At 43.9% G+C, this 27,650-nt stretch overlaps 1 long non-coding RNA gene across 1 annotated transcript in view; it reads left to right on the top strand.

Annotated features, from left to right (window-relative positions):
• LOC138672210 (uncharacterized) overlaps positions 1-26,343 on the top strand; it is a 150,771-nt gene extending 124,428 nt beyond the window's left edge. Inside the window, exon 3 of the long non-coding RNA XR_011319641.1 lies at positions 26,223-26,343. This is a non-coding gene — a long non-coding RNA (uncharacterized lncRNA). The remainder of the gene's footprint in view (positions 1-26,222) is intronic.
• Positions 26,344-27,650: the final 1,307 nt, after the last annotated feature.

Raw genomic sequence — 27,650 nt, 5'->3', positions numbered from 1 at the left:
TATTAGATTATGATGTTTTTCTATTATAGAGAATAGCTGTGCATTTTAAAATCCAATTAATAGCTCAGTCTAAGAACTGAATAAGATACCAATTTTGTTCCAAAATGCGTACCCACTCTTTATTAATAAAAGTTATCTAATATATAAAGCTGAATGTGTGTGTGTGTGTTTTGCACAGTCACACGTCTGGACCCCGAGAGCATCATAGGCTATGTTGTGAGGCAAAATTTTAACCCTGCGCGTTCCAATTCACCAAATAATTTTGCCCATATCTACACAATGGAGAAAAAGTGAAATGAAAAGTGTTGGAGGTAAATTGACAGCTGCCAGATATGAACAAGGGGGACTTAAAGAATGAGAGCGATGGCGCCAAAGAGTATATACCATACAGTTACTAAGGTGGGGCCCCGACATGGGATACTCATCACACAGGGATATGAACACACACACAAAATGCACCAAACACTACCACGTGCTTGAACACATATACGACCCTCAGCACACATTTCACCACACACACACCAACCTCGCCACATAAAAGTCGAAACACAAAAGTCGCCGCTCAAAACTCGACACGTGCAAAATTCACCCCATGCAAAATTCGCCACATGCAAAACTAGGCTCACGCAAAACTAGCCACACGTGCAAAACTCACCTCATGGAAAACTCGCCACACGAAAAACTTGCACATGCGGAAAAATTGTCACATGCACAAAAGTTGCAACACATGCAAAAGTTGACTCACACAAAACTTGCACATACTCAAAACGCACCACACATAAAACTCGCCACGCGCAAAACTTGCTGCACACAACTTGCTACACTAACCTGTCACATGCAAATCGACACACAAAAAGTTGCTACATGCATGTCGCCACACAAAACTCATCTCACAAAAGTCGCTACATGCATGTCGCCACAGTCAAGTCAACACACACAACTTGACACATGAAACTCGCCCTAAAACATACACAGGTCTGGTATTATCCTTCAAAAATAAAAATCTGATTAATAAGCAGACAAACTACAAGAGCAACAAATGTACCATATGGGAAATACGGCAGCTGTCAGTCACATGACCTGACTATTATGTGTATGTGTGAGCTAATATATACTGCCAAGGGGGAGGGCTTCCTGTTTGCTGGGGATTTAGCATCCTGCCAATTTAGCATACAAATACTGAGGTAAAAATACTGACCAAATAACGTGTGAATGAGGTCTAATACAGGAGGAGATGACATACAGGTACATACTATATACAGGGGAGATGACACACATGTATATACTACATACAGAAGCAGATGACACACATGTATATACTACATACAGGAGGAGATGACTTACAGGTATATGCTATATACTGAATAGATGACATATAGGTATATACTATATGCAGGAGGAGATGACACAAAGGTATATACAATGTACAGGAGGAGATGACATACAGCAGGTATATACTATTTACAGGGGAGATGACATACAGGTATATACAGGGGAGATGACATACAGGTATATACTATATACAGGAGATGACATACAGGTATATACTTTAGACAGGAGGAGATGACACACGTATATACTATATACAGAAGAGATGACATACAGTTATATACTATATACAGGAGGAGATGACACATAGGTATAAACAATATACAGGAGGAAATGACGACATTCAGCAGGCATATACTATTTACAGGGGAGATGACATACAGGTATATACAGGGGCAATGACATACAGGTATATATTATGTACAGGAGATGACATACAAGTGTATACTATATAAAAATGAGAAGATGAACATGTACAGTGGGGCAAAAAAGTATTTAGTCAGTCAGCAATAGTGCAAGTTCCACCACTTAAAAATATGAGAGGCGTCTGTAATTTACATCATAGGTAGACCTCAACTATGGGAGACAAACTGAGAAAAAAAAATCCACAAAATCACATTGTCTGTTTTTTTAACATTTTATTTGCATATTATGGTGGAAAATAAGTATTTGGTCAGAAACAAAATTTAATCTCAATACTTTGTAATATATCCTTTGTTGGCAATGACAGAGGTCAACCGTTTTCTGTAAGTCTTCACAAGGTTGCCACACACTGTTGTTGGTATGTTGGCCCATTCCTCCATGCAGATCTCCTCTAGAGCAGTGATGTTTTTGGCTTTTCGCTTGGCAACACGGACTTTCAACTCCCTCCAAAGGTTTTCTATAGGGTTGAGATCTGGAGACTGGCTAGGCCACTCCAGGACCTTGAAATGCTTCTTACGAAGCCACTCCTTCGTTGCCCTGGCGGTGTGCTTTGGATCATTGTCATGTTGAAAGACCCAGCCACGTTTCATCTTCAATGCCCTTGCTGATGGAAGGAGGTTTGCACTCAAAATCTCACGATACATGGCCCCATTCATTCTTTCATGTACCCGGATCAGTCGTCCTGGCCCCTTTGCAGAGAAACAGCCCCAAAGCATGATGTTTCCACCACCATGCTTTACAGTAGGTATGGTGTTTGATGGATGCAACTCAGTATTCTTTTTCCTCCAAACACGACAAGTTGTGTTTCTACCAAACAGTTCCAGTTTGGTTTCATCAGACCATAGGACATTCTCCCAAAACTCCTCTGGATCATCCAAATGCTCTCTAGCAAACTTCAGACGGGCCCGGACATGTACTGGCTTAAGCAGTGGGACACGTCTGGCACTGCAGGATCTGAGTCCATGGTGGCATAGTGTGTTACTTATGGTAGGCCTTGTTACATTGTTCCCAGCTCTCTGCAGTTCATTCACTAGGTCCCCCCGCGTGGTTCTCGGATTTTTGCTCACCGTTCTTGTGATCATTCTGACCCCACGGGGTGGGATTTTGCGTGGAGCCCCAGATCGAGGGAGATTATCAGTGGTCTTGTATGTCTTCCATTTTCTAATTATTGCTCCCACTGTTGATTTCTTCACTCCAAGCTGGTTGGCTATTGCAGATTCAGTCTTCCCAGCCTGGTGCAGGGCTACAATTTTGTTTCTGGTGTCCTTTGACAGCTCTTTGGTCTTCACCATAGTGGAGTTTGGAGTCAGACTGTTTGAGGGTGTGCACAGGTGTCTTTTTATACTGATAACAAGTTTAAACAGGTGCCATTACTACAGGTAATGAGTGGAGGAAAGAGGAGACTCTTAAAGAAGAAGTTACAGGTCTGTGAGAGCCAGAAATTTTGATTGTTTGTTTCTGACCAAATACTTATTTTCCACCATAATATGCAAATAAATTGTTAAAAAAACAGACAATGTGATTTTCTGGATTTTTTTTTCTCAGTTTGTCTCCCATAGTTGAGGTCTACCTATGATGTAAATTACAGACGCCTCTCATCTTTTTAAGTGGTGGAACTTGCACTATTGCTGACTGACTAAATACTTTTTTGCCCCACTGTATATACTGAGGGGAAAATGAGAGGTGAGAGGTGAAAAAGAGAGATGTGAGTACAAAATGAGAGGAGTGAGGGAAAATAGTGGAGAGATCGAAAAATGACAGATGTGAGGTCGAAATGACAAGTGTTAGGGGGGAATGAGAGGAGTGAGGGGGGAATGAGAGGAGTGAGGGGGAAAATGAGAGGTGTGAGGGAGAAAATGAAAGATGTGAGGGGGAAAGTGAGAGGCGTGATAGGAAAATAAGAGAAGTGAGGTGCTATAACTAACCACAGATATTTACTATGCACAGGCAATGCCGGGCTCTTCAGCTAGTATCTTTATAAATGCTTTGTTACTTGGAGTATAAAGGGTTTTTCTGTTATTCACTTCAGGGCCCTATTTAGAATAACCCCTTCCTGACCTGTGACGCCACGTAGGCGTCATGAAAGTCGGTGCCAATCCGACCTGTGAGGCCTATGTGTCGTCATGGAGGGATCGCATCCCTGCAGATTGGGTGAAAGGGTTAACTCCAATTTCACCCAATCTGCAGGGACAGGGGGAGTGGTACTTCAGCCCAGGGGGTGGCTTCACCCCCCCATGGCTACGATCGATCTGATTGGCTGTTGAAAGTGAAACTGCCAATCAGAGCAATTTGAAATATTTCACCTATGAAAACTGGTGAAATATTACAATCCAGCCATGGCCGATGCTGCAATATCATCGGCCATGGCTGGAGACCGCGATCTGACCCCCCCACCGACTGACAGCGGCGATCTGTCACCGCTGTCAGTCTTTGCTCCCCTCTGTTTGGTGCTCCGCTGCCCTCCGCTGCTTTCCTCTTCCCTCCTCTCCCTTCCGGTTCCCCCCGCTGTCCGATCCCACCCCCTGTACCGCTGGAGTCCCGGGAGTTCCGTCGGGCATCTTCGATGGGCGCCGCCATCTTCCAAAATGGCGGGCGCATGTGCAGTGCGCCCGCCGAGTCGGCCGGCTGGCATATTCGTTACAGGTACATTTTGATCACTGTTATAGGTTATATCACAGTGATCAAAATAAAAAAAATAGTAAATAAAGCCCCCCCTTATCACCCCCATAGGTAGGAAAAATAATGAAATAAATAAAATATATTTATTTTTATTTTTCCACTAGGGTTACGGTTAGAACTAGGGTTAGGGTTAGGGCTAGGGTTAGGGTTAGGGTTAGGGCTTGAGCTAGGGTTAGGGCTAGGGTTAGGGCTAGGGTTAGTGTTGCAATTAGGGTTAGAATTAGGCTATGTGCACACGGTGCGGATTTGGCTGCGGATTGTCGGCTGCGGTTCATGGCAGTTTTCCATCAAGTTTACAGTACCATATAAACCTATGGAAAACCAAATCCGCTGTGCCCATGGTGCTGAAAATACCACGCGGAAACGCTGCGTTATATTTTCCGCAACATGTAAAACATTGCGGAATCCGCACAAAGAATTGACACCTGCTCCTCAATAGGAATCCGCAGGTGAAATCCGCACAAAAAACACTGGAACTGCGCAGTAAATCCGCAAGTAAAACTCAGTGCATTTTACCTGCGGATTTTTCAAAAACGGTGTGGAAAAATCCACACACGAATCCACAACGTGGGCACATAGCCTTAGGGTTGGGGCTGGAACTGAACTAGAGTTAGGGTTGGAATCAGGGTTAGGGTTGGAATTAGGGTTTAGATTAGGGTTAGGGGTGTGTTGAGGTTAGGGTTAGGCTTGTGGTTAGGGTTATGGTTAGGGTAGGGATTAGGGTTGGTTGTGTGTTGGGGTTAGGGTTGGGATTAGGGTTAGGGTTGGGATTAGGGTTAGGGGTGTGTTGGGGTTAGGGTTGTGATTACGGTTATGGTTGGAGTTGGGATTAGAGTTAGGGGTGTGTTGGGGTTAGTGTTGGGGTTAGAATTGAGGGGTTTCCACTGTTTAGGCACACCAGGGAGTCTCCAATCACGACATGGCACCACCATTGATTCCAGCCAATCGTGCATTCAAATAGTCAAATGGTGCTCCCTCCCTTCCGAGCCCCGACTTGTGCCCAAACAGTGGTTTACCCCCACATATGGGGTATCAGCGTACTCAGGAAAAATTGTACAACAATTTTTGGGGTCTAATTTCTCCTGTTACCCCTGAAAAAATAAAAAAAATGGGGGCTAAAAAATTATTTTTGTGGGGAAAAAAAGATTTTTTATTTTCACGGCTCTGCTTTATAGAATTCTGCGAAGCACTTGGGGGTTCAAAGTGCTCACCACAAATCTAAAAAAGTTCCTTTGGGGGTCTAGTTTCCAAAATAGGGTCAATTTTGGGGTGTTTCTACTGTTTAGGTACATCAGGGGCTCTGCAAATGCAACGTGACGCCCGCAGACCATTCCATCAAAGTCTGCATTTCAAAACGTCACTACTTCCTTTCCGAGCCCTGACGTGTGCCCACACAGTGGTTTACCCCCACATATTGGGTATCAGCGTATTCAGAAGAAACTGGACAACTGTTGAGGTTCAGATTCTCGTGGTACCCTTTTGAAAAAATCATTTTTGAGGAAAAAATTTTTTATTTTATTTTCATGGCTCTGCGTTATAAACTTTTGTGAAGTACTTGGGGGTTCAAAGTGCTCACTACACATCTAGATAAGTTCTTTGGTGGGTCTAGTTTCCAAAATGGGGTCACTTGTGGGGGGTTTCTGTTATGGACCTGGTGGTTAGGAGCACCCGAAATGACCTGATGGTTAAACCGATACAGGACAAGCTCTGGGAAGTGGAAACTCTGCTGACCGCAATCCCTAATCCTATCACACACACTAGAAATAGCCGTGGAGCGTACCTGACATGGCCTAGATGCCTCGACACAGCCTAAGAACTAGCTAGCCCTAGAGATAGAAAATAAAGCCTACCTTGCCTCAGAGAAATTTCCCCAAAGGAAAAGGCAGCCCCCACAAATATTAACTGTGAATTAAGATGAAAGTCACAAACACAGAAATGAAACAGGTTTTAGCAAAGGGAGGCCAGACTAACTAAACAGACAGAGGATAGGAAAGGTATCTGTGCGGTCAGCACAAAAACTACAAAAGACCACGCAGAGTGTACAAAAAGACCCCCGCACCGACTCACGGTGCGGAGGTACCACTCTGCATCCCAGAGCTTCCAGCTAGCAAAGCAAAATCATGAAAGCAAGCTGGACAAGAAAACCATGAACAGAAAATAACAATCGGGGACTTAGCTTCTTGCAGGAAGAGACAGGTCACCAGAAAGATCCAAGAGCGAACTGAACCAGTACAGGAACATTGACAAATCCCCAACACGAAGTCGGGGACCAACACAGCGACGGCGGTTAGCGAAACGTTGAGCCTTCTCCTGGGACAATGTCAAATTGTCCACTACGTGAGTCCAAATTTGCTGCAACCTGTCCACCACAGAATCTACACCAGGACAGTCCGAAGGCTCAACCTGCCCTGAAGAAAAACGAGGATGGAAACCAGAATTACAGAAAAAAGGCGAAACCAAAGTAGCCGAGCTGGCCCGATTATTAAGGGCGAAATCAGCCAAAGGCAAGAAGGACACCCAATCATCCTGATCAGCAGAGACAAAACATCTCAGATATGTTTCCAAAGTCTGATTGGTTCGTTCGGTTTGGCCATTAGTCTGAGGATGGAAAGCCGAAGAAAAAGACAAATCAATGCCATCTTAGCACAAAAGGACCGCCAAAACCTTGAAACAAACTGGGAACCTCTGTCCGAGACTATGTTCTCCGGAATGCCATGCAAACGAACCACATGCTGGAAAAACAATGGCACCAAATTGGAGGAGGAAGGCAATTTAGACAAGGGTACCAAATGGACCATCTTAGAGAAGCGATCACAAACCACCCAGATGACCGACATCCTATGAGAGACAGGGAGATCTGAAATAAAATCCATGGAAATATGCGTCCAGGGCCTCTTCGGGACCGGCAAGGGCAAAAGCAACCCACTGGTACGAGAACAGCAGGGCTTAGCCCGAGCACAAATCCCACAGGACTGCACAAAAGAACGCACATCCCGTGACAAGGAAGGCCACCAAAAGGATCTAGCCACCAAATCTCTGGTACCAAAGATTCCAGGATGACCAGCTAACACCGAACAATGAACCTCAGAGATAACTCTACTAGTCCATCTATCAGGGACAAACAGTTTCTCCGCTGGACAACGGTCAGGTCTCTCAGCCTGAAACTTCTGCAGCACCCGCCGCATTCAGGGGAGATGGCAGACAAAATTACCCCCTCTTTGAGAATACCAGCCGGCTCAGGAACATCCGGAGAGTCAGGCACAAAGCTCCTTGAAAGGGCATCAGCCTTCACATTCCTAGAGCCCGGAAGGTATGAAACCACAAAATTGAAACGGGAGAAAAACAGCGACCATCGAGCCTGTCTAGGATTCAACCGTTTGGCAGGCTCGAGATAAGTCAAATTCTTGTGATCCGTCAAGACCACCACGCGATGCTTGGCTCCTTCAAGCCAATGACGCCACTCCTCGAATGCCCACTTCATAGCCAACAACTCTCGATTGCCAACATCATAATTGCACTCAGCAGGCGAGAACTTTCTAGAAAAGAAAGCACATGGTTTCATCACCGAGTCATCCGAACTTCGTTGAGACAAAACAGCCCCTGCTCCAATCTCAGAAGCATCAACCTCGACCTGAAACAGGAGCGAAACATCTGGCTGACACAACACAGGGGCAGTAGAAAAACGACGCTTCAACTCCTGAAAAGCCTCAACGGCCGCAGAGGACCAATTGACCACATCACCACCTTTCTTGGTCAAATCAGTCAACGGTTTAACAACACTAGAAAAATTAGCGATGAAGTGACGGTAAAAATTAGCAAAGCCCAGGAACTTCTGCAGGCTCTTCACAGATGTAGGCTGAGTCCAATCATAAATAGCCTGAACTTTAACAGGGTCCATCTCGATAGTAGAAGGGGAAAAAAATGAAACCCAAAAATGAAACCTTCTGAATCCAAAAGAGACATTTAGACCCCTTCACAAACAAAGAATTCGCACGAAGGACCTGGAACACCATTCTGACCTGCTTCACATGAGACTCCCAATCATCCGAAAAGACCAAAATATCATCCAAATATATAATCATGAATCTATCCAGGTACTTTCGGAAGATGTCATGCATAAAGGACTGAAACACAGATGGAGCATTAGAAAGCCCGAATGGCATCACCAGGTACTCAAAATGGCCCTCTGGCGTATTAAATGCTGTTTTCCATTCATCGCCCTGTTTAATACGCACAAGATTATACACCCCTCGGAGATCTATCTTGGTGAACCAACTAGCCCCCTTAATCTGAGCAAACAAATCAGACAGTAGCGGCAAAGGGTACTGAAATTTGACCGTGATCTTATTAAGAAGGCGGTAATCAATACAAGGTCTCAAAGAACCATCCTTCTTGGCCACAAAAAAGAACCCTGCTCCCAACGGTGATGACGACGGGCGAATATGCCCTTTCTCCAAGGACTCCTTTATATAAGTCCGCATAGCGGCGTGTTCTGGCACAGATAAATTGAACAGTCGACCCTTAGGAAACTTACTACCAGGAATCAAATTAATAGCACAATCACAATCCCTATGAGGAGGTAGGGCACCGGATTTGGGCTCATCAAATACATCCCGGTAATCCGACAAAAACTCATGGACTTCAGAAGGAGTGGAAGACGAAATTGACAGCAATGGAACATCACCATGTACCCCTTGACAACCCCAGCTGGACACAGACATTGATTTCCAATCCAATACTGGGTTGTGAACCTGTAGCCATGGCAACCCCAAAACGACCACATCATGCAGATTATGCAACACCAAAAAGCGAATATCCTCCTGATGTGCAGGAGCCATGCACATGGTCAAATGAGTCCAGTACTGAAGCTTATTCTTGGCCAAAGGCGTAGCATCAATTCCTCTCAATGGAATAGGATACTGCAAGGGCTCCAAGAAAAAACTACAGCGCCTGGTAAACTCCATCAAGTCCATCAAATTCAGGGCAGCGCCTGAATCCACAAATGCCATAACAGAATAGGACAACAAAGAGCAAATCAGAGTAATGGACAAAAGAAATTTAGACTGTACAGTACCAATGGTGGCAGACCTAGTGAACCGCTTAGTGCGCTTAGGACAATTGTCAATAGCATGAGTGGAGTCACCACAGTAAAAACACAGCCCATTCTGACGTCTGTGTTCTTGCCGTTCAGCTCTGGTCAAAGTCCTATCGCATTGCATGGGCTCAGGCCTATGCTCAGAGAGTACCGCCAAATGGTGCACAGCTTTGCGCTCACGCAAACGCCGATCGATCTGAATGGTCAAGGACATAGACTCATTCAGACCAGCAGGCATGGGAAATTCCACCTTAGTATCCTTAAGGGTTTCCGAAAGACGCTTTCTGAAAATTGCCGCCAGGGCACACTCATTCCACTGAGTAAACACAGACCACTTTCTAAATTTCTGACAATATACCTCCGCTTCATCCTGACCCTGACACAAAGCCAGCAAGATTTTCTCTGCCTGATCCACTGAATTAGGTTCATCATAAAGCAATCCAAGCGCCAGAAAAAACGCATCAACATCACGCAATGCAGGATCTCCTGGCGCAAGGGAAAATGCCCAGTCTTGAGGGTCGCCACGCAAGAAAGAAATAATAATTTTCACTTGTTGAACAGGATCACCAGAGGAGCGGGGTTTCAAAGCAAGAAACAGTTTACAATTATTTTTGAAATTCAAAAACTTAGATCTATCCCCAGAAAACAAATCAGGAATTTTTAATTCTAGGTTCTAACATCGGATTCTGAACTACAAAATCTTGAATGCTTTGTACCCTTGCAGTAAGATGATCCACACAAGAGGACAGACCTTGAATGTCCATATCTACACCTGTGTCCAGAACCACCCAGAGATTTAGGGGAAAAGAAAGACAAAACACACTGCAAAGAAAAAAAAATGGTCTCAGAACTTCTCTTATCCCTCTATTGAGATGTATTAACACTTTGGCCAGCTGTACTGTTATGGACCTGGTGGTTAGGAGCACCCGAAATGACCTGATGGTTAAACCGATACAGGACAAGCTCTGGGAAGTGGAAACTCTGCTGACCGCAAACCCTAATACTATCACACACACTAGAAATAGCCGTGGAGCGTACCTGACATGGCCTAGATGCCTCGACACAGCCTAAGAACTAGCTAGCCCTAGAGATAGAAAATAAAGCCTACCTTGCCTCAGAGAAATTTCCCCAAAGGAAAAGGCAGCCCCCACAAATATTAACTGTGAGTTAAGATGAAAGTCACAAACACAAAAATGAAACAGGTTTTAGCAAAGGGAGGCCAGACTAACTAAACAGACAGAGGATAGGAAAGGTATCTGTGCGGTCAGCACAAAAACTACAAAAGACCACGCAGAGTGTGCAAAAAGACCCCCGCACCGACTCACGGTGCGGAGGTGCCACTCTGCATCCCAGAGCTTCCAGCTAGCAAAGCAAAATCATGAAAGCAAGCTGGACAAGAAAACCATGAACAGAAAATAACAATCGGGGACTTAGCTTCTTGCAGGAAGACACAGGTCACCAGAAAGATCCAAGAGCGAACTGAACCAGTACAGGAACATTGACAGCTGGCAAGGAATAACGATCTGAGTGGAGTTAAATAGAGAAGCCAGCCCAAGAATAACCTAGGTCACCTGTGGAAGGAACCTCAGAACCAGCAACTCCACTCACAGCCACCAGAGGGAGTCCATGAACAGAACTCGCCGAAGTACCATTCATGACCACAGGAGGGAGTTCGATAACAGAATTCACAACAGGTTTCTGCATTTCAAAAAGTCACTACTTCCCTTCCGAGCTATGCCATGCGCCCAAACAGTGGTTTACCCCCACATATGGGGTATCAGCGTACTCAGAACAATGATTTTTTTATTTTCAAGGCTCTGCGTTATAAACTTCTGTGAAGTACTTGGGGGTTCAAAGTGCTTACCACACATCTAGATAAGTTCTTTGGGGGCTCTAATTTCCAAAATGGGGTCAATTGTGGGGGGTTTCTACTGTTTAGGCACATCAGGGGCTCTGCAAACGTAACGTGACGCCTGCAGACCATTCCATTAAAGTCTGCATTTCAAAACAGCACTATTTCCCTTCCGAGCTCTGCCATGCACCCAAATAGTGGTTTACCCCCACATATGGGGTATGAGCGTACACAGGACAAACTGGACAACAACTTTTGGGGTCCAATTTCTCGTGTTACCCTTGTGAAAATAAAAAATTGTGGGCTAAAAAATAATTTTTGAGGAAAGAAAAATGATTTTTTATTTTCATAGCTCTGCGTTATAAACTTCTGTGAAGCACTTGGGGGTTCAAAGTGCTCATTACACATCTAGATGAGTTCCTTGGGGGGTCTAGTTTCCAAAATGGTGTCATTTGTGGGGGAGTTCAAATGTTTAGGCACATAGGGGCTCTCCAAATGCGACATAGTGACCGATAACGATTGGCGCTAATTTTTCATTCAAAAAGTCAAATGGCGCTCCTTCCCTTCCGAGCCTTGCCGTGTGCCCAAACAGTGGTTTATCCCCACATGTGAGGTATCGGTGTACTCAGGAGAAATTGCCCAACACATTTTATGATCCAATACATCCTGTAGCCCATGAGAAAATGAAAAAATTGAGGCTAAAGAATTTTTTGGTGAAAAAAAGTACTTTTTCATTTTTAAGGATCAATTTGTGAAGCACCTGGGGGTTCAAAGTGCTCACTATGCATCTAAATAAGTTCCTTGGGGGGTCTAGCTTCCAAATTGGGGTCACTTGTGCAGGAGCTCCAATGTTCAGGCACACAGGGGCTCTCCAAACACGACATGGTGTACGCTAACAACTGGAGCTAATTTTTCATTCAAAAAGTCAAATTGCGCTCCTTCCCTTCCGAGCCTTGCCGTGTGCCGAAACAGTGGTTTACCCCCACATATGAGGTATTGATGTACTCAGGAGAAATTGCCCAACAAATTTTAGGATCCATTTTATCCTGTTACCCATGTGATAACCAAAAAATTGAGGCTAAAAGAATTTTTTTGTGAAAAAAAGTACTTTTTCATTTTTACGGACCCTTGGGGGATCTAGGTTCCAAAATGGGGTCACGTGTGGGGGAGCTTTAATCTTTAGGCACACAGGGGCTCTCCAAATGTGACATGGTGTCCACTAAAGATTGGAGCCAATTTTTCATTGAAAAAGTAGAATGGCGCACCTTCCCTTCCGAGCCCTGTTGTGCGCACAAACCATGTTTCCCCCCCCCCACATATGGGGTATCGGCGTATTCAGGACAAATTGTACAACAACTTTCGGGGTCCAGTTTATCCTTTTACCCTTGGGAAAATAAAAAAATTGTTGCTAAAATTTCATTTTTGTGACTAAATGTTAATTTTTTCCTTCCATGTTGCTTCTGCTGCTGTGAAACACCTGAAGGTTTAATAAACTTCTTGAATGTGGTTTTGAGCACCTTTAGGGGTGCAGTTTTTAGAATGATGTCACTTTTGGGTATTTTAAGCCATATAGACCCCTCAAAGTAACTTCAAATGTGAGGTGGTCCCTAAAAAAAATGGTTTTGTAAATTTTGCTGTAAAAATGAGAAATTGCTGGTCAAATTTTAACCCTTGTAACTTCCTAGCAAAAAAAAATTTTGTTTCCAAAATTATGCTGATGTAAAGTAGACGTGTGGGAAATGTTATTTATTAACTATTTTGTGTCACATACCTCTCTGGTTTAACAGAATAAAAATTAAAAATATGAAAATTGAAAAATTTTAAAATTTTTTGCCAAATTTCCGTTTTTTTTCACAAATAAATGCAAAAATTATCGACCTAAATTTATCACTAACATGAAGCTTAATATGTCACGAAAAAACAATCTCAGAATCGCTAGGATCCGTTGAAGCGTTCTTGAGTTATTACCTCATAAAGGGACACTGGTCAGAATAGCAAAAAATGGCCAGGTCATTAAGGTCAAAATAGGCTGGGTCATGAAGGGGATAAAAACAATGGATACTCACCTGCATCAGTGATGCTGTTTTTAATGTTCAAATTTCATGTGTCATTTTTGTGTCAAGGGTTTTCTGCAGCCAATCAACTCACAGACATGTCCGATTTTGATCTGAGTGTTGGATCAAAGTTGGTAATGCAAATCTATGGGTCCTTTAAAAAATCCAATACTACTTGGATCACATCCGAGTGAGGTCTGTACAGTCATTGAGGAAAAAGTGGAGAACCATTTTTTTCTCCACGTATGCGAAAAACTGATGACATTCTGATCAAACTATGATCAAATTCTTATCAAAGTCTGATCAAAATTTTAGGTCCATTTTTCTCATACTTTAGAAAAACTAACTGTCTGGATGAGGCCTTAATGTTAGAAATCCCTATAACCCAATTCTTCTCATTGTGAGTTTACTTAATTTGTCTCCCACATGGCAGCCTATTATGTCTGCACTACTAGCACAAATAGTAACAGCTACAAGCCTTTCATGACTCCCTAATCAACAGAAATAATTTTCATTGAACTTTGAAAAACATATTTGCAATGAGATAAATTTGTGGAGCAGCTATTGATTATATATATATATTGATTATGTATTATAATATATGTGTAAACTAATATAAATAGTATTTTGTGTGTTTTCAACTGAAAAATATTTTTTTTTAACAAGCCAGCCTTGCATTGCCTATCATTTACTGGAGGAATGTACTATTTCCTTTTGCAATATCTTAAAACGGAATGCAATAGACAATTTTTTTAAGCGATATCGGATGATGTAATTGGTTTACCTTTTGTTATTGCCCAAAGTACTAAGGGACTATAATTAGTGATGAGCGAATACATTCGGCATTATTCATTACATGCACAAATAGTATGCCATTCAGGCTATTCGTTACTCGCCAAGTAATTTTGTATTCACCTCGCTATATTCGAGTGACCAGCCCAGCATGTTTGGCACTTTATTTGCAGCCAATGAAAATGCTGGGCTGGCTTGCCAATCACAGTAATGCCAGCACCATCTTTGGTGTGGCATTGCTGCAATTGGTTTGCCTTTCAGCTTCATAGGGAATGTTTAATCTTTGCCGGCGCCATCATGTCCTCAATACAGCCGTAAAAAGCATAGGAGAGCATAGTGTGAGCGTAGTGAGAGTGAAAGAAGCATATAGGGAGAGTTTGTCATTCCAAAAAGCTCCTTTAAGAGCTCATGAGGGTGAAGTTTAATTTAGCTTAGATTAGCGTAAGGAGAGATTTAATACGAGGGAGATTAAAAGGCAGGCACCTGGGTGTTATCACATTATCATTGCAAGTACATGCTGCAGATCTCTGCTAGTTTGCATTGTGTTGTATACTTTAGGAACAGACTGTGGGATTAGGGAGAGATAGACAGGTTTTCATCCACTACCATAGTATAAAAGGCAACTCTTTTAGAGCCAAATAATATAAGTTAGTACCAGCATATACTAAACCATTTTTTTGGAGCTACATAATATTCCTGTCTACCAGCAAATAAAAAAACCCTTTTTTACATGTAAATAATATTCCTCAGTACCAGCTTATAGTAACATACTTTTTAAAAGCTAGTTTCTAAATAAAATTTCTCAGCTATTTGCTGAAAAAGCTAATATTTATCTAGCAGTTGTGCGACTGGCGGAAAAACTACTTAGCTACGGAAACGTCACTGCTTACCAGTAATTTCCCTGAGTCTGCTGTTGGCATGTCTCATACAGGCAATATAAAAAAATAAAAAAAATTCTATTGGTTAAATAAATAGCGTCTCTTTATCTAGCAGTTGTGCGACTGTCGCAAACCATGCAGAAATATGCAAACATCACAATTTAACAGTAGCAATCATTTTCCTTAGTCTGCTGTTGCCATGTGTCAAAAGACAATATAAAAAATACTAGTTTTCTATGGGTCAAATAAATACTGTATCTTTGTCTAGCAGTTGTGCAACTGGTTCAATCCGTGCAGAGATAAGCAAACGTCACAATTTACCAGTGGCAATAATTTTCCAGAGTCTGCTGTTGCTGTATGACCGCAAGGCAATATAAAAATCATAATTTTAAATTTGATTAATAAATAGTGCATATTTATCTAGCCGTTGTGCAACTGGCACAATCCGTACAGAGATATTCAAATGTCACAATTTACCAGTGGCAATTATTTTTCTTTGTCTCCTGTTGCCGTATGTCAGCAAGGTGAATTAAATAAAATACTAATTTTCTATTGGTTTAATTAATAGCATTTTAGGGTTGGTGGATCACACTAAATAGAAATAATGATGAAGTGCGACTGCTGCCCAGTGCTAACTGTAATGTGTCCCGTGTGAACAGAGGCCACAGTAACAGAGCAGGTATGGCACTAAATAAGATCCCTGTTAATCTCACAGAAGAACGCAACACTCACAGGAGCAAGGGAACAGTGGACACAAACGCAGCATGTGTACACACACACACAAACTCCTCTCCGGAGGTGTCAGAATTTTAAAGGCTACATGCCTGCCCTGAATTCACTCAAACTCCTCTCCGGAGGTCCCGGAATTCCAAAGGCTATACACCATACGCCTGCCCTGAGCACACGTAGAAAAGTCAAAACTACCATTAAGTTCACACACTCATAAGGTACAAATGATCTTAGCATGCCAGCGTGTGCTCCAGGAAACCTTTTATACATTCCTGTTCAAGTCCAGTCAGACAGGACCTTCCTCATGGACCAATCCCGAACTGCCACATCACCTGAGCAGCTGACGACCGACCACCAATGTGAGGTCACTACCTCACGAGCATGCTCAATAGGGAGATTTCTGGACTTTGCCTCTGCAAGGCCTGTTCACTGCTGCCTACTGCTAATTACTATAGCTTTGGCTGCAGAGCCCAGAGTAACCAAGCGAACAGCACGAGTCTGGGCAAAATGCTGGGACCAACGTCTTTGCTGAGCAGCTCCCACTGCGGCCATAGCAGAATTGGAGACCCCAGAGGCAGACAAGGCTTGTTATCTACCTCGTGCAGTGGGAGAATCCCAGCACCAAACATTACCCCCACTAGGCCCCTCTCCCAGTGATGTTTGTCATGCTCAAAAGCTGCAATGAGCTGAGGGACACAAATGTGCTCAATCAGCTCCAACGTCCTATACTCCATGACCCTTCCAGTCCGCCAAAAATAAAGTTTTTGCCATGCACCACTTTGGACCCGACAATGGCATTGACCTTGAAATCGTCCAAGGACGTACCCAATCTCCTGACAGGAGTCCCGTACGATTGGGTCATGTATATGTGTTTCAATAGAGAAACATGGAAGTTGTCAGCGATGTTCAGATGTGGAGGAAGGCTGAGACAATATATCACAGGATTCACCCGTTCCATAATCTTGAAAGGATCTAGGTATCGGGGAGCAAATTTAATAAACTCTACACGCAGCCTGATGTTACAAGCAGAAAGCCACACTAAATCGCCAGGGGCAAAAACCAGAGTGGGATGGTGATGCATGTCAGTGGAGACCCTCATCCTCTCCTTAGAAGCCTTAGCAGCATCCTGCATGCGATTTAAGTTGTCATGTGCCTCCACTGCCCAATCCACCTCCCTAGGATCAGAGGATGAGGTGGGCATGGTCACAGGTACACGCGGAGGCTGGCCGCAATTAAGGAGGAACGGCATCTGCCCAGTGGAGTCAGAGGTGGAGTTAATTAATGCAAACTCTGCCCAGGGCAGAAAAGATGCCCAGTCACTATGCCTGACTGATACAAAATGCCATAGGTACGTGATAAGAGTCTGGTTGGCCCTCTCCACCAGCCCATTCGTCTCGAGATGGTAAGCTGAATAGAGATTGACCTCTATACTGAGAAGCTGACAAAGCTCCCTCCAGAACCGAGATTTGAACTTGAGACCCCGATTGCTGACAATCTTGTCAGGCATCCCATGAAGGTGAAAACATGCTTCATGAAAAGCACCACCAAGGCCCATGCCGAAGAGCAAAGGCGGAAGACATAAGATTACCCTCATCCCCAGAATCCACACAAGCCTCTGTAGTGTGTGTGAGTGATTCATAGGACAGTGTCACCTTAAAGGTTAGTTTGGAGGACACGTCCGACTAATCTAGAGAGCCCCCTCCAATGGCCACAATGGACGACCTTTCTTTCTGATGCCTGGGACACCTATTGGTGCAATGACCCACCTGCCCACAACCAAAACAAATTGGTGGAGAATGTATGGAGTGGGATTTAGCTTCCCCCCGATAACCCACCATGGGCTTCACCAGTTCGTACATCTGAATCAGAGACCCCAAAGGATTGGAAAAATTTGGTGCTAATTGAATCCTTTGACTACAATGGGTTCACTCCAATTTTCATTCAGCATACCAAATATTGATACTAGTAAATATGGATATTAAATCCTCCAGTGTAGTTGGGATCACCTGGGTGGCCAAGGCATCCTTAACATGGTCTGCAAGATCCCTCCAAAACACTGAGATCAAGACGTTATCTAGCCCCTTCAGCTCAGAAGCTATTGTCTAGAACAGGATAGAAAACTGGCTGAGTCAACGCCAGGAGTTGGAGTGCAGCTTCATGGGTAACCTGGGGTCCAAGAAAAACCTGGTTTATAGCGCTCAAAAAATGAGAGGCGCTCTGAACCACCAGGTCCTTACGCTCCAACAGTGGCGTAGCCCACTCCAACGCCCTGTCCATCAAAAGGGACACCACAAAACCCACTTTGGCCCGTTCAGACGAGAAACTTGAACTCAGTAGCTCCAGCTGGATTGAGCATTGAGTCACGAATCCCCTGCAAGACTTGCTATACACAAAAATCTTATTGGGGAGTGGAAAGTGTGGTTAAATGGAACAGGAGTCAAAACTGAAACCCTAGTAGTGGCTTCACTGGCTGCCTGTGTCAGGACTGCAGACAGATCCACAACTGAAGCTGCCCGCTCTAAACCAGACAACCTTCCCTCCAGCTGCTGGATATTCCATGGAAGCTGCTGCTCATCCGCCATTACTAGCCAGACCCTTGCGCTAAGATACTGTTAGGGTTGGTGGATCGCACTAAATATAAATAATGATGAAGTGCGATCACAACACGGGGTCCACTATGCAGAGATGAAAAACTACAGCTAATGTGAACAATGGTGCAACACACAGCGATAGCTAGCTCACGCTGAGTTAAATGTCACTCAGCGTATAGTACAAGAGGCTATGTCAGTCGCACACAGTAACAGAAAAGATGCTATGCAGTAGAGCTGTGTCAGTCGCATACATTAACAGAGCAGGTATAGTGTTAAACACGATCCCTGTTAATCTAACAGGAGAACACAACCCTCAAAGGGGCAAGGGAACAGGTAGTGGACACAAACGCAGCATGTGCATCCACACAAACTCCTCTCAAGAGGTGCCGGAATTCTAAAGGCTATGCGCCTGCCCTGAGAATATGCAGATAAATCTACACTAACTTTATGTTCACACACTCATAAGGTATAAATGATCTTCAATGTGAGGTCACCACTAGGGTTGAGCGAAACGGGTCAGCCATTTTCAGAAGTCGCCGACTTTTGGCAAAGTCGGGTTTCATGAAACCCGACCCGACCCCTGTGTGTGGTCGGCCATGAAGTCGGCGATCTTCTGAATCTGGAATCGGAATTCCGATACCGATTCCCGATATGTTTAAGATATCGGGAATTGGTATCGGAATTCAGATTTAAGTGTAAAATAAAGAATAAAAATAAAAAATATTGCTATACTCACCCTCGGACGCGCCCTGGTTGTAACCGGGAGCCTTCCTTCCTAAGAATCAGCGCTTTAAGGACCTTTCGATGACGTCACGGCTTCTGATTGGTTGCGTGACGCCCATGTGACCGCTCACGCGACCAATCAGAAGCCGTGACGTCATCGAAAGGTCCTTCAAGCGCTGATTCTTAGGAAGGAAGGCTGCGGGTTACAACCAGGGCGCGTCCGAGGGTGAGTATATTCCTAATAGGTATATACTCACCCTCGGACGCGCACTGGTTGTAACCCGCAGCCTTCCTTCCTAAGAATCAGTGCTTGAAGGACCTTTCGATGACGTCACGGCATCTGATTGGTCGCGTGACGCCCATGTGATCACTCACGCAACCAATCAGAAGCCGTGACGTCATCGAAAGGTCCTACAAGCGCTGATTCTTAGGAAGGAAGGCTCCCGGTTACAACCAGGGTGCGTCCGAGGGTGAGTATAGCAATATTTTTTATTTTTATTCTTTATTTTACACATTAATATGGATCGCAGGGCCTGAAGGAGAGTTTCCTTTCCTTCAGACCCTGGGAACCATTAGAAACCCAATGCACTGCATTGGGCTTCGTGTTTCGGCCGACCCCGACCCCGACTTTTCTATAGGATCGGCCGATTTCACTCGACCCGACTTTTGAAAAAGTCGGGTTTCGTGAAATCCGACCCAATCCTATAAAAACAAAAGTCGCTCAACCCTAGTCACCACCTCATGCGCATTCTCAGCAGGGAGATTTCTGGACCTAGCCTCTGGAAGGTCTGATCACTGCTGACTACTGCTAGTTACTATAGCTTTGACTTTAGAGCCCGCAGTAACCCAGCGAACAGCATGAGTCTGGGCAAGATGCTGAGACTGACGTCTTTGCTGAGCAGCTCCCACTGTGGCCGAAGCAGAATGAGAGACCATGGAGACAGACAAGGCTTGGGATCTACCACATGCAGTGGGAGAATCCCGGCGCCTAACATAGCGTATCTTTACGTAGCAGTTGTGCAACTGGCACATTCCATACAGAGATACACAAACATATACATTTACCAATGGCAATAATATTCCTTAGCCTGCATTTTCGATTGTTTAATAAATAGTGTATCTTTATCTAGCAGTTGTGCAACTGGTGCAATCCATGCAGAGATACGCAAACATCAAGATTTACCAGTGACAATAATTTTTCTTACTCTGCTGTTGCCGTGTGTCAGCAAGGCGATGTAAAAAAATACTAATTTTCAATTGGTTAAATAAATAGAGTATCTTTATCTATCAGTTGTGCGACTGGCACAATACCTGCTGAGAAAAGCTGAAAAACAGGTATACATAGAAAAGGGCACACAACGAAAAATTGTATAGATAAAAAAGTTGTACATATATTAATGGATGTGCTACATCAGGTAGTAAACATAATATAGAATAGGAAAGAGAAAAGGCTACCTGTAAAAATGTGCACATTCCAATATGCAAAAAGTGTATAATTTTATTGGACAGCAGAAAAGCAGAGCAAACAGAAAATACAAAAAACAATAAACAATATACACAGAGGCTTCCCAGACGTAAATACCTAAAATGCATAATTTTGATAAGATTTCAATCAGCAACATGATAATGTAGCTAAATAATATAATACAGAGATATCGATAAAAAATTATTGTATAAATATGTAGCATATATATGTAAATATATATTGTACATACCTGTGGATAATGCGATAGATGCTACTGAGGCAGAGCTCAAATCAAATCACAGAAGGAGGAGGAAGAACTTCCTAGGATTGTGAATGCCAGGACAAATAGCCAAATAAGGTATATAAATCAGAAACTGCAATTGGAAAACTAAAAGTAAGCATAAACAGAGGCATCCAGTAAGAGGCAGCACAACTAGCCTATGCAGATAAGGAGAGTAGGCATATGGATGGAAAAAAGGGTGTTTAACCCCTTCCCGTCCTTTGACGCATACGCTGCATCATGAAAGTCGGTGCCATTCCGACCCATGACGCAGCGTATGCATCATGGCAGAATCGCGTTCCTGCAGGCCGGGTGAAAGGGTTAACTGTAATTAACTGTTAGGGGAAGGGTTAGGGGTAGGGTTAGGGGTAGGGTTAGGGTTAGAGTTAGGGGTAGGGGTAGGGTTAGGGGTAGGGGTAGGGTTAGGGGTAGGGGTAGGGTTAGGGTTAGGGGTAGGGTTAGGGGTAGGGTTAGGGGTAGGGTTAGGGGTAGGGGTAGGGTTAGGGGTAGGGTTAGGGTTAGGAATGTGCACACGTATTCTGGTCCTCTGCAGATTTTTCCGCAGCGGATTTCATAAATCCGCAGTGCTAAACCGCTGTGGATTTATCGCGGATTTACCGCGGTTTTTCTGCACATTTCACTGCGGTTTTACAACTGCGATTTTCTATTGGAGCAGTTGTAAAACCGCTGCGGAATCCGCAGAAAGAAGTGACATGCTGCGGAATGTAAACCGCTGCGTTTCCGTGTAGTTTTTCTGCAGCATGTGTACAGCGATTTTTGTTTCCCATAGGTTTACATTGAACTGTAAACTCATGGGAAACTGCTGCGGATCCGCAGCGTTTTCCGCAGCGTGTGCACATACCTTTAGAATTAGGCTATGTGCACACAGTGCGGATTTGGCTGCGGATCCGCAGCGGATTGGCCGCTGCGGATTCGCAGCAGTGTTCCATCAGGTTTACAGTACCATGGAAAACCAAATCCGCTGTGCCCATGGTGCGGAAAATACCGCGCGGAAACACTGCGTTGTATTTTCCGCAGCATGTCAATTCTTTGTGCGGATTCCGCAAGTGAAATCCGCACAAAAAACACTGGAAATCCACGGTAAATCCGCAGGTAAAACGCAGTGCCTTTTACCTGCGGATTTTTCAAAAATGATGCTGAAAAATCTCACACGAATCCGCAACGTGGGCACATAGCCTTAGGGTTAGGGTTGGGTTGGAATTAGGGTTGTGGTTAGGGTTAGGGGTGTGTTGGGGTTAGGGTTGTGATTAGGGTTATGGCTACAGTTGGGATTAGAGTTAGGGGTGTGGGGGGGTTAGTGTTAGAGGTAGAATTGAGGGGTTTCCACTGTTTAGGCACATCAGGGGGTCTCCAAACGCAACATGGCGCCACCATTGATTCCAGCCAATCTTGTATTCAAAAAGTCAAATGGTGCTCCCTCACTTCGAGCCCCGACGTGTGCCCAAACAGTGGTTTACCCCCACATATGGGGTACCAGCATACTCAGGATAAACTGCGCAACAATTACTAAAAGGAGAACTGTTACCCTTGTGAAAATAAAAAAATGCTTGCTAAAACATCATTTTTGAGGAAAGAAAAATGATTTTTTATTTTCACGGCTCTACGTTGTAAATGTCTGTGAAGCATTTGGGGGTTCAAAGTGCTCACCACATATCTAGATAAGTTCCTTGGGGGGTCTAGTTTGCAAAATGGGGTCACTTGTGGGGGGTTTCTACTGTTTAGGCACACCAGGAGCTCTGCAAACGCAATGTGATGTCCGCAGACCATTCCATCAAAGTTTGCATTTCAAAAGTCACTACTTCCCTTCTGAGCCCCGACCTGTGCCCAAACAGAAACTGGACAACAACTTTTGATGTCCAATTTCTCCTGTAACCCTTGGGAAAATAAAAAATTCTGGGCTAAAAAATTATTTTTGAGGAAAGAAAACGTATTTATTATTTTCACGGCTCTGCGTTATAAACTTCTGTGAAGCACTTGGGGGTTCAAAGTGCTCACCACACATCTAGATAAGTTCCTTTCGGGGTCTAGTTTCCAAAATAGGGTCACGTGTGGGGGGTTTCTACTGTTTAGCCACATCAGGGGCTATGCAAACGCAACGTGATGCCCGCAGAGCATTCCATCAAAGTCTGCATTTCAAAACGTCACTACTTCACTTCCGAGCCCCGGCATGTGCCCAAACAGTAGTTTACCCCCACATATGGGGTATCACCGTACTCAGGAGAAACTGGACAACAAATATTGGGGTCAAATTTCTCCTGTTACCCTTGGGAAAATTTAAAAATTCTGGGCTAAAAAATTATTTTTGAGGAAAGAAAACATATTTATTATTTTCATGGCTCTGTGTTATAAACTTCTGTGAAGCACTTGGGGGTTCAAAGTGCTCACCTCACATCTAGATAAGTTCCTTTCGGGGTCTAGTTTCCAAAATGGGGTCACTTGTGGGGGGTTTCTACTGTTCAGCCACATCAGGGGCTCTGCAAACGCAACGTGACGCCCGCAGAGCATTCCATCAAAGTCTGCATTTCAAAACGTCACTACTTCACTTCCGAGCCCCAGCATGTGCCCAAACAGTGGTTTACCCCCACATATGGGGTATCAGCGTACTCAGGAGAAACTGGACAACAACTTTTGGGTCAAATTTCTCCTGTTACCCTCGGGAAAATAAAAAAATTGCGGGCTAAAAAATCATTTTTGAGAAAAGAATTTTTTTTTTTTCATGGCTCTGCGTTATAAACTTCTGTGAAGCACTTGAGGGTTCAAAGTGCTCACCACACATCTAGATTAGTTCCTTTGGGGGTCTAGTTTCCAAAATGTGGTCATTTGTGGAGGATCTCCAATGTTTAGGCACACAGGTGCTCTCCAATCGCGACATGGTGTCCGCTAATGATTGGAACTAATTTTCCATTTAAAAAGCCAAATGGCGTGCCTTCCCTTCTGAGCCCTGCCGTGCGCCCAAACAGTGGTTTACCCCCACATATGGGGTATCTGCGTACTCAGAACAAACTGTACAACAAAATTTGTGGTCCAATTTCTCCTATTACCGTTGGCAAAATAGGAAATTCCAGGCTAAAAAATCATTTTTGAGGAAAGAAAAATTATTTTTTATTTTCATGGCTCTGCGTTATAAACTTCTGTGAAGCACCTGGGGGTTTAAAGTGCTCAGTATGTATCTAGATAAGTTCCTTGGGGGGGTTTAGTTTCCAAAATGGGGTCATTTGTGGGGGAGCTCCAATGCATAGGCACACAGGGGCTCTCCAAACGCAACATGGTGTCCGCTAACAATTGGAGCTAATTTTCCATTCAAAAAGTCAAAAGGCGCGCTTTCCCTTCCGAGCCCTGCCGTGTGCCCAAACAGTGGTTTACCCCCACATGTGAGGTATCGGCGTACTCGGGAGAAATTGCCCAACAAATTTTAGGATCTATTTAATCCTATTGCCCATGGGAAAATGAAAAAATTGAGGCGAAAATAAATTTTTTGTGAAAAAAAAAGTACTTTTTCATTTTTACGGATCAATTTGTGAAGCACCTGAGGGTTTAAAGTGCTCACTAGGCATCTAGATAAGTTCCTTGGGGGGTCCAGTTTCCAAAATGGGGTCACTTGTGGGGGAGCTCCAATGTTTAGGCACACAGGGTCTCTCCAAATGCGACATGGTGTCCGCTAACGATGGAGATAATTTTTCATTCAAAAAGTCAAATGGCGCTCCTTCCCTCCCGAGCCTTACCATGTGCCCAAACAGTGGTTTACCCCCACATGTGAGGTATCGGTGTACTCAGGAGAAATTGCCCAACAAATTTTAGGATCAATTTTATCCTGTTGCTCATGTGAAAATGAAAAAATTGAGGCTAAAAGAATTTTTTTGTGAAAAAAAAGTACTTTTTCATTTTTACGGATCAATTTGTGAAGCACCTGGGGTTTAAAGTGCTCACTATGCATCTAGATAAGTTCCTTGGTGCGTCTAGTTTCCAAAATGGGGTCACTTGTGGGGGAGCTCCAATTTTTAGGCACACGGGGGCTCTCCAAATGTGACATGGTGTCCGCTAAAGAGTGCAGCCAATTTTTCATTCAAAAAGTCAAATGGCGCTCCTTCCCTTCCAAGCCCTGCCGTGCGCCCAGACAGTGGTTTACCCCTACATATGAGGTATCAGCGTACTCAGGACAAATTGGACAACAACTTACGTGGTTCAGTTTCTCCTTTTACCATTGGGAAAATAAAAAAATTGTTGCTCAAAAATCATTTTTGTGACTAAAAAGTTAAATGTTCATTTTTTCCTTCCATGTTGCTTCTGCTGCTGTGAAGCACCTGAAGGGTTAATAAACTTCTTGAATGTGGTTTTGAGTACCTTGAGGGGTGCAGTTTTTAGAATGGTGTCACTTTTGGGTATTTTCAGCAATATAGACACCTCAAACTGACTTCAAATGTGAGGTGGTCCCTAAAAAAAATGGTTTTGTAAATTTCGTTGTAAAAATGAGAAATCGCTGGTCAAATTTTAACCCTTATAACTTCCTAGCAAAAAAAAAATTTTGTTTCCAAAATTATGCTGATGTAATTTAGATGTGTGGGAAATGTTATTTATTAACTATTTTGTGTCACATAACTCTCTGGTTTAACAAAATAAAAATTCAAAATGTGAAAATTGCAAAATTTTCAAAATTTTCGCCAAATTTCCGTTTTTATCACAAATAAACACAGAATTTATTGACCTAAATTTACCACTAACATGAAGCCCAATATGTCACGAGAAAACAGTCTCAGAATCGCTAGGATCCGTTGAAGCGTTCCCGAGTTATTACCTCATAAAGGGACACTGGTCAGAATTGCAAAAAATGGCAAGGTCTTTAAGGTCAAAATAGGCTGGGTCATGAAGGGGTTAAGGCAATAATATATCAGAAATAAATTACTTGGCACTCAGGAAGTTGCGGCTTGGCTTATGTGGGCGAAACTACACAAACAGTGAGGGATAGGTTTGCCCAACATAAATCCACCATTCGATGCAACAAGACGCACCTCCCCCTCCCATATCATTTTTCCGAGAAGAACCATAACATTTCCCAACTCCGGTTCCAGGTTCTAGAACAGATAGACATCCCTAGAAGGGGCCAAAACCGCATCACCATGCTCAAAAGAAGGGAAGCATACTGGATTTACACATTACAGACCCTAGAACCAAAGGGATTAAATAGGGACTATGACGTTTCAGCTTTTTTGTAATATACTGTGCATGTTAATATCATGTTGTGATGTATATTGACCTTGACTGACTAGTAGACTTGGTTTTAACTGCTTTATGTTTTCTCTTTGTTCCCCCACAGAACCGTTAATATCAGCTCACGCACCGAGCACTGGTCTCACCCCATATGGTACAGTATCTCTGCACAATGCCTTTTGATATGGAGTGTTAACATCATCTCTATATCACACCTGTGTGACCACCAGTTAGGGCCCAGTATAGAGTTGCAAGGTCTTTTATGCCACACTGTAGTTCCTCTAGCGCTTGCACTCATCCTTGCCAACAGATTAGTCCTAGCCACCTTTATTATAGTTTAGACACTATGCAGCCCGTTCAGTCATGCGGCTCACTTTGCTTATAGCCCCCATTTGCGCAGACGCAGTCTCGGGGGTTCCTGGTACCCATGCGCAGGCGCCACAGGCTCCGGACACTTCTAAAGCTTCAGCCTTCTATCCTGGAGCCTTTTCTGCGCATGCGCGGCTTCGCCGGTCATGTGTCCTCTATGATGAGGCGGGTCACGTGACCCACCTCCAGCGCTCTTAAACCCGGAAGTACTGCTGTCTCTCAGCGGTCCCGGGAGTGTCTTTACCCCAGCAGCGCGGCGCCGTTCCTCTGGAGATTACAGGTAACAATAGCGCCCCCCTTTTCAGCAGCGCTCGTCCCCTTGGGGATTTCTCATAGCCTCATTACCTACTCCCTGCCTTTACTCTGCTTTACAGCGCTACCTCTCCTGCGAGTATATCGCCCTGCAGCAGCGCTTCTCCTTTATACCTCCAGGCTTTCTAAGGTAATGTTATTAACGGGGTTTATCTATGTTTTGGGCAGCGTGGCCCGTACTATATGGTTTCTCATCCTCCTCCTCCTTGTTATGTCTCCCAGGCGCTCACCTTTCCCAGGCATTGGCTGACACCTGTGTGGGTCCATAAAGGTTATTTGTGGCTTCCAGGTACTACTTTCTGGGCATTAGGGGGTGGACTTCATTAGCCTTAGCCTTATACACTATAGTGGCTCTTTGGCCTACATTAGCACAGACCAGGTGGTCACACATAGGGGTGGCTTTTCTATTCCATGGTGGCTTATAGGGCTTTATGCCCACACACTGCGTATTATACTCATAAACGGCAAAAATGTGTATGTTCATGCTTTTAATTTTTTATGTTTTAGGCATTCACCTTGCACCTTAGTTCTATGACCCCACGTCTGGGGAGGTCATTTTTGTACTCTGTATCCTTTGGGGGCGGTCAGTCTGCATCCTATTCTGATAGTCCTTTAGCGGGACTTGATACCTTCACTTTACAACTTCTCCAATAGTTCTCCTATACACATGCACAGTCCATAGCATCTCCCGATCAAGGCTCATGACTCACGGAGCAATAGGCCGGATCCGTTCAGACCGCCACAATCGTTGTCTTTCACACATCAAGTGATGTATTGTATTTTTCTGAGCAGAATGTATCACGCTTGTATTGACAATGTGCATCATGTGCTTTGTTCTAAAATATTCTTTTGT

This window comes from Ranitomeya imitator, chromosome 3, assembly GCF_032444005.1.
Source record: "Ranitomeya imitator isolate aRanImi1 chromosome 3, aRanImi1.pri, whole genome shotgun sequence".
Lineage (NCBI taxonomy): Eukaryota > Metazoa > Chordata > Amphibia > Anura > Dendrobatidae > Ranitomeya > Ranitomeya imitator.
Note: the sequence above shows the minus strand (reverse complement) of the source record. Positions and strands in the feature narration are given on the sequence as shown.